This window comes from Glycine max, chromosome 18 (genome assembly GCF_000004515.6).
Source record: "Glycine max cultivar Williams 82 chromosome 18, Glycine_max_v4.0, whole genome shotgun sequence".
In the NCBI taxonomy this organism is placed as follows: Eukaryota; Viridiplantae; Streptophyta; class Magnoliopsida; order Fabales; family Fabaceae; genus Glycine; species Glycine max.
The window spans coordinates 20527399-20544288 of NC_038254.2; the positions used below are offsets into that span (position 1 = coordinate 20527399).

A 16890-nucleotide genomic window follows, 5' to 3' on the forward strand; every position below is an offset into this window, starting at 1 on the left:
CATTCATGAAAGTTAGTTGGCAAGACAGAGAAGAGACCAATTTGGATATTGAAATCAGATTGAATTGAAAACTAGGTATGTACAAAACATCCTCTAGGTATAGAAATTGAGAGAATTGGATTATGCCTGCATGAGTTGCAGTGACTCTATGACCATTAGGAGGCCTGACAATTACAAGGTTTATCTTCTTGCATATAGAAAAGAAATGAGGAAAGACAATGATGTGGTCTGTGGCACCTGAATCAAGGATCCACTCATCTTGATTGGTCTTGCTTACACTATAAGTAATGGACAATAGACTACCTTTATTGTTGACTGCACCAATTTGATTCACATGTGAGATGTTGTGAAATGTGTTTTGCTGTTGCAGCAGTGCCATCAAAGCTTTATACTGTTGAGTGGTTAGCTTCACATCCTCATTTTGTGTTTCTTGATTTCTTTCTTGAGCTGAGCTATCACCTTCTTCTTTAACATTACTGATATTGTTGATGTTTGAACTCCAATACTTGTTAAGCTTTTGTCTAGGAGGATAACCATGCTTCTATAACACTCATCTATAGTGTGGCTAGTGAGACCATAATGTATGCACAACTTGCTTCCTCTTCCTGCTAAGTGCCTTATGCCAAAGTCAGCTTGATTTTGTCTTCGTCCTCTAGAAGCATAGTTATGAGGAAAACCATTCTTCTTAAAACACCTATCAACAATGTGATTATCTTTACCACAGTAGGTGCATGAATTTCCTGAGTTTGATGAACTGGTATTGACTGCATTAATCATACTTGTTTTTCCCCAATACATCATTACTATTAAGCTGTCTTTCTTCTTGAACAACATATGAGAAAACCTTAGCTATGCTAGGTAATGGATCCATCATCAATACATTGGATCTAACAATGTTAAATTGGTCATATAAGCCTCTAAGAAACTGCATAACCCAATCTTGTTTCTTCCTTTCCATAGCACTAGTAAGAGCATCACACATACACTTTGGATCACATGAACACACTGGATCAACTTTCTTGCTAAGTTACTTCTGCCAAAGCCAACTTGATTTCATCTTCCTCCTCTAGAAGCATAGTTTTGAGGAAAACCATTCTTCTTAAAACACCTATCAACAATGTGATTATCTTTACCATAGTAGGTGCACAAATTTCCTGAGTTTGATGAACTGGTATTGACTGCATTAATTAGACTTGTGTTTCCCAATACATCATTACTATTAAGCTGTCTTTCTTCTTGAACAACATATGAGAAAACCTTAGCTATGCTAGGTAATGGATCCATCATCAATACATTAGATCTAACAATGTTAAATTGGTTATATAAGCCTCTAAGAAACTGCATAACCCGATCTTGTTTCTTCCTTTCCATAACACTAGTAAGAGCATTACACATACACTTTGGATCACATGAACACACTGGATCAACTTTCCAATTCATCTTAAATAACACACAATTTCGTAAAATAATTAGTTATGGTTTGATCACCTTATCTTATAGAAGCCATGTCCTACAAAAATTTTGAAATTCTCAGCAAATTCCCATGTGAATATCTTGACTTCAAATCTTTCCATATGTCTCATGAATCATCCATCCAAATGAGGCTCTGTCTAATCGAAGGTGAGATTGAGTGGACATGCTAAGAAACCACCATGTTGGTACACTTTTTCCAATCTGTATGAAGTGTATGATTCTATAGATAACCTTGAATTGATCCATCAACAAATTCAACCTTATTTTTCGCACTTAATGCAGTGAGCATTAATCGACTCCACAAGTTGTAATTTGTCGAATTGAGCACTGGAGAAACCAATGCAGTTGTAGGATTTTCTCATGGATAAAGGTAGTATGGACTGTGTATATTTAGTGATTGATCTTGTAGAGGTAAATAGTTATTCATGATGAAGAAATCAAAAGGAAACTTAGAAAAGAAGCAAGAGTAGAGAGTTATGCAGCAGAGCTCTTCAATGGAAGAGCTCTAATACCATCATAATTCTCATGCCTGCCATGAATGAATGCAAAGCTTGCAAAAGAAGCTTGCAGAGGAAGTTAAAGAGAAAAAGAGATGAAGGAAGCCATGAATTGCATAGAATGAATCAACTTACAAAGTTAGTTACATCAGTTGGTTATATAGTTAGTTACAAGAGTAACTAACTCACAACTAACTGAATTAACTCTTAGTTACATAAAGATCAACCAACTAAACTAACTCTAAGCTAACTTTAGTTACATAGTAATCTATCATCTATGCTAAGATATAAAACCTGGGAGTGCTTGCATAATAGAATTATTGGCTTTCACTACTCATATTTTGAATGGCTCAATAACGCTAGTCTTTGTCTACGCAATTTGGATGGGAAGTAAGCCATTGATGTAGGGTCAGGTTTGGCACTAGGAGTGATACCATGCTCTTTGATGGCACTTCATTATAATGCTATAGTGTCGGGCTTGACTTGGGGAATGGCTTCATAAGGCTTGCTAGACTGTGGTGGGTAATAATTGGTTACAGGGAGGGGTTTAAAGTGTTTTAGGTGGTGGTTAACAAGAGGTGTATATTCGACCATAGGCATGAATGATCCATTAGAGGCTTCAGTAAGGGTAAAACCATGATGAATGTATAAGATGATTGTTCCGATAGAAAGAGTCAAGCCTATCCATAGAGTCTTCAGAGCATCCTCTAAGACATGATATTTTTCAGGATATATCCCAGCAAAGATGCTTACTAATGGAGCTCAAAGTCATAAGCAAAGAGGATGAAACCTAGTTTATATGTTTACTCCTTCATGTTTGTTGGTTTATATTCAATGTGTTTGCCTATGTCACCATTGTATGTTAATCACTTGTAATGGTCATGTTAAGTATTTAAGAATTGATGGTATTGTAAGTGATGAAATATGAATATGTAATAATTAACCTAATAGGTTCAGTGATGGTGAAGTTTGGATAATTTTAGGTTTAAATCTCATTGTCATTATTGTACACAAAAAATGTACTAATTATCATTTCACAAATTATATATTATGAAATGCTCATCAATTGTGCTTATTGAACTCAATTATTGTTGTTTTGCTTATATTTTTTTGTCAACAAAGAGAAATTATAATTAAGATAACAAACAACATAACTAATTGATGAGAATTATATCTAGAAAGAGTTAGTCTTCACAACATGATAAATCAAAGTTTGAATCTCACTTACAAAAGATTGCACTTCTAGAATAACAACGTTCTACATCGGTTATTTGAGGCTAACAACATTGGTTTACGACCGTCGTTGTAGATGGTGTCGTAAAAAGATTTGGTCTATTCTACGATGGTCGTGAAGACCGTTTTAAAAAGCTTATCAATCTACGACGGTTACTCTGGATGACCGCCGTAGCTAGGTATTTAATTCTACGACGGTCATGTGCAGAGACCGTTGTAGAAATGAGAAAGTACTACGTCGTTTAGCAAGAAAGACCGTCGTAGTACCTGCTCATTTCTACGACGGTCATCTGCAGAGACCGTCGTTGAATTTGCTCAATTCTACATCATTTATGTGTAACGACCGTCATTGAATTTGCTCAATTCTACGCCGTTTATGTGTAACGACCGTCATAGTACTTTATCATTTCTACGTCGGTCTTAGGTAGACGATCGTCGTTGTATTTTCACCAGACTACGTCGGTTTTCTGAAAACTGGCGTAGAAAGTTAATTTTTTTTCCAAAACGGAGCAAATTGTTTTGGTACATTCATTCACAATGTTGAAATCAAGCATTATTTCTGATTAAATATAATTCATAAAATGTAAATCAAATGAACCATGATTCATAAATAGAAAATGTAAATCAATAGACATTTATTTTATATTTAATTTATTTTATAATTTTTGTACACTACTAAAATGTAAAAAAAAAATGTACTAAAAGGAACAACTTCAAATAACTAATCCAAAAATTACAAAGTGTTCACAGCCTTGTAACAACAGTCAATATGAACAATTAAATGACCAAAGTATACAAGTTGCAGACAACACTAAAATGAGTTATATATCAAAAACATGCATTACTTATGGCATCATTTTAAGTCTAATGTGCAAGTGAGGCACATGATTTGAGACTCGAGAAAATAAGCTAAAACACGCAGAGGTTCACTTTCTACGCAGATGGACCAAAACTAAAACATAGTCATAGGTGTGTGAGGTATATGAGCTACTCTATAGAGTAGGATACTGCCTTAGTTCTTAGTTTTAGAGAGTGTTCCCTAAATGCAGCATGTATGCGGGAAGCTGCCTCAGCAGCGGTTCGGTAAGCTATCAACGTATCCTTCAGGTTCTGTTGGTCCTCGATAAGGTTTGCAGGATATACTGGATCAGTCGTGCTAGTTTCCAGTGAGCCACTGATATTTCCAACCATTGAAGTGTTGAACCAGAGATTTTTCTGAAAGATAAGCTTCTAAGCCATCATGACCCCTCATATAAGCAAGATCAGTAGTAGTGCATTCATCAGGATTTTGTGGACCAAATTTGGCTTCGCCCCAGCAAACAATAGAGTTGCAACCACTTTCTCCCTGAAGATACAAATATTAAATCAAATGTATAAGAAAATTTTAATTCAAAGTTCAAACAGTCTACTTTTCCCAAAATCATGCTAAATCCACATTGATTATGTTAATGTGCACCTTTATGTAGGGAAAAGAGAAACAGAAAAGAACATGAATGGTGAAACCATGTCAAAAAATGATTGTTAGGTCAATGTAGTTATAGAAGGGCTAATGGTTTAAACAAGTGGGATGTTTGTGTATTATACCTTCCACAATATGTTGCCCAATGAAGAGCTGTCCATCCACACCTATCACGGAAATCCAATGACAAGCCTGACCATCAAAATAAGGAAACAACCCAATTATATCCCAAAATTGCACCCAAATGGATTACACTTTGGCAATGACCATCATATTCAGTAGTCTTGCAGCCTAAAACAATTCTTTCGAAAAGCCATTCCTTTAGTCTGTTTTTCAATTCCGAACAGGGCATGTTTTGCTTGTGAAAATGGAATTTGGTTGTCTTGAGTTGACTTCATTAAGTATTGCCAACTATTGGAAATAAATGATGTTTTCAGGGCGAATTCTGTAGCCTCATTTGTAGTCGAAACTCGTCCCAATTGTCACTCTCTTCCATTCAAACTGCATGATCATGCAAAGCAGGAGTACGATATACAAAATTAACAACTTGGCTAATAGGCTTATGGCCATCAATGCTGAAGTAGAGATTCACAAATCCTGGAGAGTGTGGTGATACCCAACAACGGTAGACCCCAACCTGAACAATTTCTGCAGGAACACTAACATCACCACAGACACATAATAGATTAGAATTTGAAAGGTGCATATAGTCCTTAAGAAAAAATCCAGTCACCACGACCTGCAAGTAAAGGAATTCAGAAAGTCAAAATAATAGGTAGCAAACATATGAATTCATCAAGCAGCAAGTATGTACTCAATTAAATTCTTTTACAATTTGTATACATGAAGATGTGCATGGTTGTAGCCAAAGAGCAACTCATAACACCAATTAAAACTGATTTTGGAAAAATTGAAAAGAACTAACAATTCATAATCGTTGGAGTTTATATTTTTACATTTTACAGCTATGGAATTCAACAGGAAGTAAATCAACATTGAAAAAAAAGACTAAGGAATCAACTGACAAGTAAGAAACCAAATAAAACATTAGAGTTAACTGTTAAAGACAAATATGCTTAAAGCAGATAATATTTGCTAGTAAGTAGATCTATAAGAAGGGCAAAGGAAACCTTTGATTTCTCGGTGGAAGATACGCATGTAGGGGATACATCAGTGATAGTAAATACTTGTTCTGGCAGAGAAGATTGTTGACTATCCACTACCAGAGATGAATATGGTTCATGAATGGATGAAACTGGTGATTCAAGAGCTGGGTATGTACTGAACATGGAGAATCAGACATGATGTGGTTCACCCACATTCCAAAGCTGTTTTGACTTTGCAATCTATCATTGAACAAACTGTCCAAGGAATCAACACCACTTAAGGAAACTGTATTATTCTTCTGCTCATGTGGATTTGCTTGATTGTCCATCGTTTGAAGAGTAACACTTTCAGAAATTTTGTAAGGAACTTTGTTTCTCCCAGCAATTGGCTGAGTAACATTACCAAAAGAAGCAATTTCTGCAGATACATTGTTGGCTACCTGGTGACAAAGCAAGTATTACAAAGCAGCAACTATCAGAATGCAAGTATCTTCAGAAAAAAGAACAAAAAAAAGAGGAAGAAGAAGGAAGAGGAAGTAAAGGAAATGATATAAGTCAAGTATAATAAGTAAAAATCCCACATTTGCTTCACTATAATTTCAAGGCCTATTCTTGAAAATGGTTGTGGCCTTTTTTATTTGATTACACGTGATTTGAAAAAATAGTATCACAAAGGTAAAATGGCATCTTAACTCCTAGGCATGCATATTGAATGGCCGATGAAATAATAGTCAAAAAGACACTTTAAATGCCAATGTCCTGGATGCTGAATGACTGAACATGTATAAAACATGTTGTCTTGGAAATATAATAAAATCTCTATTACATATACTTTAAAGAGGATGAAATGGTCTTATGATAAATTTCAAAGGACCAACAATCAAGAGGCAAAAGTTTTGTGATACTGCAATTTTAGGATCTCTTGGCCCCTAGGTTTGCTTTAGGATAGGTTTGTACTTTTGGCTTCTCTTTGGTGATTAGCTCATGGCTATTTCATGATAGTTTTCACTATCAACATGCAAACAGATTAAATAGCCTTGCTGCATCTTTGAATGTTTCTCCTTTCTTGAGCTTTCCATTATTAATATTAGAAATTAGAAAAGAGGATATCTCACATACTCCCCCTAGTTATTCTCCAGTGCTTCACTCATTTTCTCTCTAATAAAATTTTTTTCCTAGGTAAAAAAAAGGAAAAAAAACTAACTGTCCATCTTCAGAAAGATAGTATTATCTTACATTGTCGAAACTGCCATTCAGTAAAATTTGATCTTGTTGATCAAAATATGGAACTGTGCCTGCAAAAAGTTAATTTTAAATTATAATAAAATATATGGTGCAATCCAGACAAGTGACTCATTGTGCTTTAATCAACTACCATTTACCTCCATTAGGCACAGTACAAGCGTTATGATCATTTGTGTCCACTAGCAAACTTGTTTTAATTTATACTTTAACCAATATATACGAGAATAACAGAAGCACCATACTATAACATAATTCAGCAGTATGAGCATGCATAAAATTTTCGAATTGAAGCTTTAAGAAATAGGTGAAATGCATACTTATCAAGCAGCCAATAACATGTTCGGACAAAATTTGGGTTACCGTGGCCATTTGCATAATATACATGGATCCTTTCTTCATTACCAACCTGATGGATGGGGAAAAGAAAATAAATGACCAGAAAGAATGTCAAAAATTAGATATGATGCTAATGAATCAAGAATAACAAAATGTGGAGGAAGGAATTATATGCTGATATAGCGACAACACTCACCCTGAGGCTACTTGCTATACCCTCTAATCTCTGTGTCAGTGTTTAATTCATTCATATTCCACATAACAAAAAATGATAAAATATCCTATCAAAAAAGTATAAATACATGACAGACTGTTAGAACTTAGAATGTTCATTTTGAACACACAAGAAGAGTACCTATGTTGACATACCCATAACCTAAATCAGCCAACCCCGTTGATACCAGTGCATCAGCTGAAAGGATAAAATACATATCGGCACTAGTAGACTAGACATTAATTACTAGGAAAAGATTGAATGACTACTATTAATTGTAAAAATATGAACCATAATGCTTGCAGTGAAACAAAATATGTGAGTGGTGGCAGCCCAGTATACGTACCTTATATTCATTGTTGTCAATTACACAATCCTTCAAAGATTCTGCCATAATGCGGATACCACTCAGCTGCACTTAAACAGTGTGCGACAACAAAAACACTTATCCTATACGGATAAGTACAGATGGTAACCCAAATACATAGCAAACTCAAATTATACAGGCTAAACAATTTATTAAGAAACACTTATATAAGAAAGCTGAATTAAATGTCATCCATGAGCATAGAAATATAAAAGACATAAACAATGAAAAAATTATGTTCCAAACAACAATGTTCCTATGTCAGGGAAATTTGTGTACAATCATTCATCTTCCACAGTTCTAGAAAATAGGTTGCCCATTTCTTTTGTAGTGTCGTCATGGTCTCCTTGTCTAATGGTGTTTCGTCAGCAAACCACTACAAAATGTTATATATTAAATTAGTTTTGTCCCTCACCCATTGAGGTACGATTATCATGATATTATGCTTACCTCATTCCAGTTGTTCTCCAAACTGGCGCTGACTATGCACCACATCCAATGCATGACATAGTATCCACACTCATATCCTCCTACTTGAACATGACTCTACATGAAAATATGAAAATTAGGAATTAAGCTGCCTCACCTTTTGTCTGGCAATTTGTACTGCAATTTTCAAATAAGTATTCATTAACAGAATAACATACCTTTGCTTCAATCCATAGAGGCGCAGAGCCATTATAAGTGTCTTCCAATGAATAAAATATTTTCTTCATTGCACTGAATTAGAAAATAACAAAAACAAAAATAACATATAAACCACTTTGTTCAATTCGTACAAAAGAAGTCGTAAAATAAAAAGTTGGTGAAGCTTGCGAATTACCTATTAATTGCAGCCTTGATGTGAACATCATGCCTTTTTCGTAATGAACAAAACCAAACCCCAGTATTTTGTCGTGGGGACAACACAAAAAGTTGCCAACCTAGATGAAGATGCTCTTGATACCACATGATGCAAGCTCCATTGGAGCTTGTAGGCCTAGGATCTTCTTCATCAATTGATTCCTTTGCTTCTTGGAAGATAAATGGCAGCGGAGTGGAGAAGGAAGAGAGAGTGGAGACGCCACTTCAAGGAGAAGATGAGTCTAGAAGAAGCTCACCACCATAGGAGGCCATGGATAAGAGCTTGGAGGAAGAAGGAGATGAATGAAGGGAGAGGGAGAGAAGAGCACGAAATTTTGTGCTCAAAAGGAGCTCTGAAATCTGAAGTTAATATTCAAATGATCAAAGTTGAAAAAAAATGCACACACATGACCTCTATTTATAGCCTAAGTGTCACACAAAATTGGAGGGAAATGCAAATTTCACTTGAATTTGAAATTGAATTTGTGGAGCCAAACTTTAGAGCCAAAATTTCACTAATTATGATTAGTGAATTTTAGTTATGGTTCAGCCCACTAATCCAAGATCAATTCCAAGATTCTCCACTAAGTGTGCTTAGGTGTCATGAGGCATGAAAAGCATGAAGGACATGCACAAAGTGTGACTATATGATGTGGCAATGGGGTGTAGTAAGCAAATGCTCACCTCCGCCTCTAAAATTTAATTGGATTGGGCTTCTACCAATTCAATTAAATTTATTTCCAACCACACACATCAAATATCCACTTAGTGCATGTGAAATTACAAAACTACCCCTAATACAAAAACTAGTCTAGGTGCCCTAAAATACAAGGGCTGAAAAATCCTATATTTCTAGGGTACCCTACCTACATTATGGAGCCCTAAATACAAGGCCCAAAAATAATGAAACCTTAATTTAATATTTACAAAGATAAGTGGGCTCGTACTTAGCCCATGGACCCGAAATCTACCCTAAGGCTCATAAGAACCCTAGGGCCTTCTCTTGCATATCTGGCCCAATCTACTTGGATTTTTCTATCCAATGCCCTTGCGGGGTAGGATTGCATCAAAGACCATACTTCAGTGTAGGATCAATTATTTCCTTACCCTCATTGTCAGCATACACAAATTTAGAAGTCAACGAAGACTTAAATTGCCTCCATCTAGTTGCAACTGTTGACATGACCTTATTTTTCGCATTGTCACCTTCAGGAATGTCAAACTTGCGCTGCACATGCAACACGCTATGTCAAAGTAAGTGAATGACTCATCAAAGAAGTTAGTTATATACACAATCATAAAAGAAAAACAATATAATTATAACCGCATACCAAAATATCTTCTCATATTAGCTTCTTAAGGTCGTCGGGGACAACAATCCAGTTTTAGTGGGCAATTGGAACTTTCTCACGTGCGACGACCCCCAGATAACTGTGAAATTTCTCTTTATGGGGGCCTAATCCTCTTCCAGTGGTAGGATTCACGTTCACAACTGGTCGTGGATGATCTAAGCTCCTAGTTGTCAACCATCTTAGCCTGGTGGATTGCCTACTCTTCCTAGAAGGAACCTTTGCGGGATTATCTGAATGTGGCGGGGACGGTGGAGGTGTTGCCAAGATGCTGTGGATATAAAACAAATAACGTTAGAACAAAAATATTAATGTAATTTCCGTTAACTACATGACTAAGTCAATAATTTCATTAATGTAATATATAAAAATTCATGTATGACATCAGAATAACCCAAATGATTACATACAATTGAGAATTGAGAATGATTTATTTAGTAAAAAAGTTTATATTTTTAGATCAATAATAATCACATACAACACCTTATATGAGCAAGATGAAGTGGGCTAGAGACACTCATATTCTCAAGACTTTAGAAGAAAATTTTTATTACATCATAAAAAAATGATGACAAAGAGTTTGATTCTATACAATCTTGCAAATTAGTATATGTGCATTTTTTTTTATCATTAGTACTTTCTTAGTAATTTATAAGCAATGCTTTAAATATTAATATGGACTATGATAATGAATAACTTAAAAACTTTAAGAGACAAGTCCTAGTGCGTTTTAAAAAAAAGGTTTAAAAGTAATCCCTAACTATTTAATTCACGTTTGACTGCCTAAAAATTCTTTTAGTTAAAAAATTAATATATCTCTTATCAAATTTTAAAAATATATTTAAAAAGTATAATTTATTTGATTTAAAATTAATTTTTTACATAGAGTGGATATTTTCCAACTCATAATTAAAAAATAGTCTTTTGTAAAAAGAGTAAACTTATTGAAATTAATTTTATCTCGATCAAATAAAACTTTTTCATACATATAATTTGGAATCTAGTAAGTATATTTAAAATATTAAAATATCTATTAATTATTATATCAAGTTTTGTAAATGACATAAATTTAATTTTAAAATCTAATTATTTTTATACAATTAAATAATTTACAAAATAAACACTAGCGAAATCACTAATTCATCATTGAGATGTATGAAGTATCCATCACCTTCCACGAATAAAGGGTCCCTTTTGACGTGTAGAATGCTTACGTAGTTACGTAAGAATGTTCTCCCATAAACCCTTGTCATGATCAGTCCGATTTGCATATACATCGTCTTCTTGTTGGTCATCAATGATCGAAGGCATGTTTTTCGAGAAAGGCGGCATGTCAGTGACATCAAATGTTGACCCATCATTTTGTTCACTGTTAGAAAAACTTCTTCCTTGCAAAACAACTGACCATCTACAGTTGCTTGGATTTTCTACATAAAATACCTGCCGCACTTGCACTGCCATGATGAACGGGTCGTCCTTGTAACCAATCTTTTGCAGGTCTACTAAAGTAAAGCCCATTTTGTCTTGACGCACACCGGTCTTTCCATTTACCCACTGACATTTAAAGAGAGGTACTCTAAATTCACCGTAATTAAGCTCCCATATTTCTTGAATTACTTCGTAGTAAGGCATGCATGCTTCAATGGGATTTTTATCAGAAGCACTAGAAAAATGATCCGATTGACCATCAACAGTGACCCCACTGTTCTGAATAGTACTTTTATCATCTGCGACTTTGTGTAGAAAGAATAATGATTGATATCATATCCCTTCCAGGTTGGCACATTTAAATTTGGGCCAACTGCTAGCAATCTTAATGTCTTGGAAGCACTCACATCAATGAAGATTGTTTGTCAAAACCAATGCAGGAAACTTCTATTGTGCTCGTGCAACAACCTCATCATGTTCATTTTAGGGTTGATACAACTAAGATGTTTTTTGTGAGCATCTATGTATGGGATGACCTTAGCTGTGTTGTGTAATACATATAGATGAGCTTGTGACAGTTGTTGTCGATCAATGGTTGCAACATTGAATCCTCGTTTGCCCCGACCTTGAATGGTTGTGTCATGACAACTTTGAGGAACTCCTACTGCTGTCGCAGTGTTATATATTCTGAACAAAACTCAATTGCTTCCTCAGCAATGTATCTTTCTACAATGCTAGCCTTTGGTCGATTTCTATTTTTTGTATATCCTTTCAGCACCTTCATGTAACGTTCAACAGGATACATCCACCGTAAAAATACTGGCCCACACAACCGGATCTCACGTACAAGATGAACAATTAGGTGAATCATAATGTCAGAAAAGGATGGAGGAAAATACATCTCTAATTCACACAAGATAATGGCGGCAAGATTCTCCAAATCATCAAGTTTATTTGGGTCAATAACCTTGCTACAGACCTCATTAAAGAAAAAACACAACCGGGTTATGGCAAACCTAACTTTGTCAGGCAAGATACCACGAACGGCTACTGCTAGCAACTGTTGCATTAAGACGTGACAATAATGAGATTTCAACCCAACCAACTTCAAATCATTAACTGACACAAGGCTCTTGATATTGGAAGAGTATCCTTGTGGTACCTTAACATTTTTTAGACAGTGACAAATTTTTTTTTCTCCTTTGTTGATATTGTGTAACATGCTGGGGGCAAATAGGTTTGGCGACCTTGTGGTTGAGGATGCAATTGCTGTCGTATACCCCTGTCCACCAATTCCTGACGAGATTGAAGACCATCCTTTGTCTTGCCTTTGATGTTAAGAAGGGTGCCTATTAAGCTATCACACACATTCTTCTCCACATGCATTACGTCGAGACAATGTTGAACATGTAGTTTGGTCCAATAAAGAAGATTAGAGAATACTGACCTTTTGTTCCAAATGTTCTTTTCTACATGATCCTTCCATTGTGTCTTACCAAATACAGTAACAATGTCTTTCACCTGTTCATACACTTGATGGCCAGCTAAAGGTTCTGGGGCACCTTCAGGCTCATTGGTTCCATTAAATGCTTTCTTCAATCAGCGATAAGGGTGATAATGTTTCAAAAATCTCCGATGTCTTGTATAGACTGTCTTCTTGCTATGTTTAAGTTGGATGAAACTCATATTCTGCTCACAAATTGGACATGTGTGGTGTCCTTTCACACTATACCCGCTCAAATTTCCATAAGCAGGAAAGTCATTGACAGTGCAAAATATCATCGAACGCAAGCTAAAGGTGTCACCCTGATTGGCATCATACACATCAACCTCGTCCACCCACAATTTCCGCAAGTCTTCAATCAACGGAGTCAGGTAGACATCAATATCGTTTCCTGGTTGTCTTGGACCCGATATCATCATAGACAACATAATGTATTTACCTTCATGCATAACCAAGGAGGAAGGTTGTAAATCATTAGCAACACGGGCCACGAACTGTGAGTAATGGTCAAGTTACCAAATGGATTGATGTCATCTAAAGCAAGACCAAGTCTTAGGTTTCTAGGTTCTGCTCCAAATTCAGGATACAAGTGATCAATTGTCTTCCACTGTGGTGAATCAGTGGGATGTCGGAGTAACCCATCATTGATTCTGCTAACTGAATGCCATGTGAGGTTTGAAGCATCGTGTGCACTAGCAAACAATCGCTTAAACCTTGGTATAATTGGAAGGTACCAACAAACCTTTACTAGACGAGGGTTGCTTGTGCCATCATCATTAGTGCTTTCCCCGTCGTTTAGTTTGTATCGTGATACCCCACATGTCGGGCAATTCTGCAAGTTAGCAAATTGTTTTCTATACAACACACAATCATGTCGGCATGCATGAATTTTTCGGTACTCCATTTCCGCAGGACATAATATCTTTTTAGCTTCGTAGTAACTCTTGGGTAACTTGTTATTTTTAGGAAGCATCGTCTTCAACAACACAAGCAAGTCAGTCAGACTTTTGTCACTCCACCCAAATCTAGCCTTCAAATTGACCAAAGCTAGCACTGCCGATAACCAAGTAAAATTTACGCACCCTTCGTACAACGACAACTTTGAATTAGTTTTTAAGTCATCATGATAGGGTGCATGCGCTTCCAAAAATCCCTCTTGGCCAAGATCACGTATCATGTCTTCCATTCGATCGCCGGTTTCAACATGTACCACCTCAGTCTCGGCATCTCTGGACATGTTTGGCAATTCACTGTGCCATATCCAATTTGCATAACTCCAACTGAAGCCGTCACAAATGAGATGTGACTTAATGTTATCTAATGACTGACGCCTTCCATTAACACAGTTGACACATGGGCAGAAATACAAACCATCCAACACTGGTGCATGCTGTTTTGCAAATTCCAAGAAATCATGTACCCCCTTTTCATACTCTTCAGTTATGCGCGGTGCTTGAATCCAACTTCTATTCATGGTTTTTGTTATATGAAAGTGCATATGTTATGCCGTATGCATGATATTCTCACTTTTTTCAAATCAAGGTGAGGTCCTATCCCATTCAGGAACAACCTTTTTTGGTTCATTCATATGTACAAGTTAAGTATGGTATGTGAAATTTAGCGAAATTTCGGCAGCATTTCGCATTGGTCTCCAAGTACACAAAATAAAAGCGCTCAAATCAATGGACCACAATCAAGTATGCACCTGAAAAACAATGCAATACGCAATCAACCGAAATTTTATCAAATATAACACACCATACGTAACCTATAAATATGAATGAACTAAAAAAGGATAGTTCCCAAACTGTCCAAATGGACAATTCAAGATTCCATACCACAACTAATCCAAACTATCCGTATTAATCATGGTATGGAATCTCAAACGGGAAACTAGGGTTCACTCAAAATGCACATATTTATAATGAACAATAATAGTTATATATGAACAACAAAGTTACAAATAAAAGTGGGATTAACTCACATACCAAGATAGATGCTTTTAAGAATATAAATGACTACGACAATGGCAGCTTCAATGAAATGAGATGGAGCTTATTATGTTCGTTTAACGAACAAATCAGGGGGAAAAACTATCTTTAATGTTGACTTACACAAACATGAGCAGGCAGCAAAAGCATTTCAGTATTGTGAGCCACAATGAAACATGCATTATGGAACTTGGAAAGGAGTTGAGGAGATAACTGACGTGGTACTGTTTATAGGCTTTTGTATTACATGTAACAAAGACAGTTTAATGTCTAACAAGTCATAGAGTCAAAAATCGGAATGTAATATCAGGAATAAAATTCAGGGAAAGAAACTTTGACTTCCAGTGTTTAAGGCATTAAAGAAAATGCCACCATTGTTATCGCGGATTTAAATACCACACTTAAACATTGTGGGCATATGTAGTATCTACACATCTTCAAACAAAACAATTACATTGCGCATAGGGGTGGTCAATGTCCTATGTTAAGCTCTCCAACCAGCCCCAAGACAAGAATATGATGCCTTGCAATATAGTCTCCCATGTTAGACAAGTGGCCTCAGATATCTTAAGAAAGGGGGGGGGGTTGAATTAAGATATTACAAATTATTTTCCGAATTAAAAATTCTATTTAACTTTCTATTCAAGTTATAAATTCCCTTAATAATGAATTTCTTAAATATTGATTCAAATAGAACAATTTGAATATGAATATAAAACAATAATAAATAAAGGAGTTTAAGGGAAGAGAAAGTACAAACTCAGATTTATACTGGTTCGGCTACACCCTTGTGCCTACGTCCAGTCCCCAAGCAACCCGCTTGAGAGTTCCACTATCTTGTAAATTCCTTTTACAAGTTCTAAACACACAAGGAAAATCCTTCCTTTGTGTTTAGAATTCTTTTCACAACAAGAGACCCTCGGTCTCTTAATCCCTTTTCAGAATAAAGAAGAAGAGAAGAAGAAATCTCTCTTGAAAGAGATAGATTGAACAATTTGAGCACTCAAATAATTCCTTATTGAATCACAAGTGTATTGGCCAAGGAATTTGTAAGAGGATAAAACTATTTTGCTTTTTAAGAGGATAAGACCTTTTTGTTCTTGAAAACTCTTTTCAAATTCGTGTCTCAAGTCACATATATATAAGCCTTTGATGGCCATTTAAGAAACAGATAAAAAGATGTGACTGTTGAGAATACTTTCTGAAAAACTCCTCTGGTAATCGATTACAGTATGTGTGTAATCGATTAAAAGCTTTAAAATTTGAATTAAAACGTTTAGAAACTGCTGGTAATCGATTACCATATATGTGTAATCGATTACACAATGCAAATTTTGAATTCAAATGTTAATAGCTGTCGTAAATCAGTTTTGGCCACTGGTAATCGATTACATCCTCTGGTAATCGATTACCAGAGAGTAAATTTCTTGAAAAAAACTTTTTAACTTAAATTTCTTGGCCAAACCTTTTGCTACTTCAATTGGAATTCCCTTCCTATTTAATATACCCTTTCTAAGACTCTAGAGACTGTCTTGATCATCCATCTTGAATATCTTTAATTTCTTTGTCTTGAATAAAGCTTTGAGATGCATGTGAACCTTTGGCATCATCAAAACATTCAGCTTGATCCTTTGTCTACAATCTCCCCCTTTTTGATGATGACAATCCCTGAAATCAAGACAAGCTATATACAAGATGATAGCACGTTCACACAGCCCTTACTCCCCCTATCTTTTGGCATGTATGCCTAACTTTAAGGATTGATTTTTAATGATAGATTTCTAATTGATTTTAATTGATTTCTAACCCAAGTTCTCTCCCCCTTTGGCAACATCAAAAAGAACT

The 16890-nt window shown here is 35.6% G+C and overlaps 1 pseudogene; it reads right to left on the reverse strand.

The window, feature by feature from the left end:
* Window positions 1-3950: 3950 nt before the first annotated feature.
* Window positions 3951-8646, reverse strand: LOC113000176 (calmodulin-binding transcription activator 5-like; annotated as a pseudogene).
* Window positions 8647-16890: the final 8244 nt, after the last annotated feature.